The sequence below is a fragment of the Blennius ocellaris genome (assembly GCF_963422515.1).
Source record: "Blennius ocellaris genome assembly, chromosome: 3".
Classification (NCBI taxonomy): Eukaryota; Metazoa; Chordata; class Actinopteri; order Blenniiformes; family Blenniidae; genus Blennius; species Blennius ocellaris.
Window position 1 is genome coordinate 13,220,188 of NC_137652.1, and position 2,205 is coordinate 13,222,392.

The window sequence follows — 2,205 nt, forward strand, 5'->3', positions numbered from 1 at the left end:
TGAAATACCTCTCAGATCAAAAAGATAGATAAGGCTATAGATAATCTATGGTATACAGTAGGATTATGTTCACACCGTCAGTTCAGAGAACATTAAAAAAAATGCTGATGTATGATATGCACACATAATTCAGTTCCGTCCTAGAAAGAAGACATAGCATCCTGAGTTGAGAGACGCGACGGCGGAACCTGTTGCTGAGTGCGACAAATCCAAAGAGAATTTCCTTAAGTTTATGGAGTATACAAGTCAAATTGTCATGATTATTCTTCAAATGAGAATATCCAACATATCATGAGCCAGATAAAGATACGCTGCAAAGAAAAACCTAATCCCATAAATGTTGGCATAATTGGCAAAGAAAAACATGATGTAATGATTTGGTAATGTAAACAACTCATAGTTTCTTCACAGCAGCATAAAATCAACATTACTGAAATTCTTACTGATTATATAATGAGCAGATATTTCTGCAGATGAAGTTGCAAATAAAATGTGGGGAAATTGCATGTCACGGCACCGTCATTTATTCATATTTCTACACATAGTTTGAGCGTTGTGATTGTGATTGTAAGTTGACTTTGTTTTTTCATCAGTATATTCTGTTCTTGGAGCTATTTCCCCATGCTTCAGCAGTCTGATTGCTTTGGGGATGCACAGACATATTCTGGAAAGCCCTGCCTCTTATTTATAGGACACGGTACCAATAATACACTAACATATATATCTGCCAGAACAAACAGTTGGGAAGAACAGAAAAAATAAATCTCTTCAATTTTTGTCTTTCATCAGAGTGACGCCACTGAAAATATCTGAAATAAGAGTATACATTTTTTTACATTTTTATTCGTATTACAAGCACACTAGACAGAGAGTAGTAGACAGAAATGCCAGCTGCTCTTAAAAATAAAAGAAAAAGTTTTATTTCAAATTGGGCTCCATTTATAATTTTGATAGTAACGAAATGATCTGGAAACTATGGGGAATATTCACATAAATCAGAGTGAGCTTTGTGTGTATCTGAGCGATCCAGTGTACCTTTGATAGCATATTATTCTTTAAGATCTATTAAGTGTGCAGGTGTCACTTTGTATTTAGTTTTCTTTCTTCTAAATGTCAGGCCATTACATTATAGCCTATCTCCTGCTATCAAAATTGAAGGCCTTCCTTTTCCATCACTCGCTGCATTGGGAGGGGGGGGGAGCAAGGCCATCCGTGGAGCTGCCAGTTTGAATACCCAAATCTCTTCTGAAACACGTGTGCAGGATTAAGCAAATGGTTGGTATTCTTCCCTCTCTGAGTTAAGTACTTACAATAAACCTTGAGAACTCCGAATGCGTAAGTTGTTTTTTTTCCCTTGCATGGATTATGTAGTATACTCAATGGCTATTAGTGCAGGAGTGTTTGTTTTGTGGCAGCTCTCAGGTGAGATTATTTGAGTACAAAATAACATGACCTTCGTTAACTTCCTTCGTTAAATGGACACAGCGGAAAAAGGATATACAACAAGGGAATTGCTGTTTTATTTTAGTTTTATTGTACAGCCCTGCATCGTACAGCAGAAAGACATGTTTTGTCATCGGTAGCATTCAGGATGGTGAGAGCCATGTTTGCTGGCTTAACTACATTTAACTTCTCAGGGGAAATTCCATTTTCAGACTGCAATGCTGAAACACGACATCGTACTGCTCTGAGGTGTCCATCTCAGAGTATGGATCAATATGGCTTATAATAGATGTGTTTGGGTATGTTTCACACTGCAGTCTGTACTCATCTTGATTCCAGCTCAAATAGCTTAGCTCTGGTTTTATTTACTGGGTGAAAACAATGCTTCGACATTTCTAACTCAATACTGCAACTGCCCTCTAGGAGTTAATGATTTTTACTATTTCATAGAGTATTCTATATTTCACACTGCTCCCAACAAAATTCGCCACAAAGAGGGTCCAGGACTGTGTTCTGTCTTTATCTGTTGGGTTTGTCAAGTTTAAAAAAACACAACAAAAACAAAAAAAAACAAAAAGCAACAGGTGATCTGAAGGAACTGAGTATTTAGAGTTTCTTTAATGGACGCTCAAAATTTAAAACTGTCATGATAAAAAATTGCTGTATGGAGCAGTGCTGATGCTGAGGCCAGCGTTGCTTTTAGTGCCAACGTGAAAAGCAAGTAGGCAGGATGGTGACCCCGCTTCATAAAGAGGCTGAGGA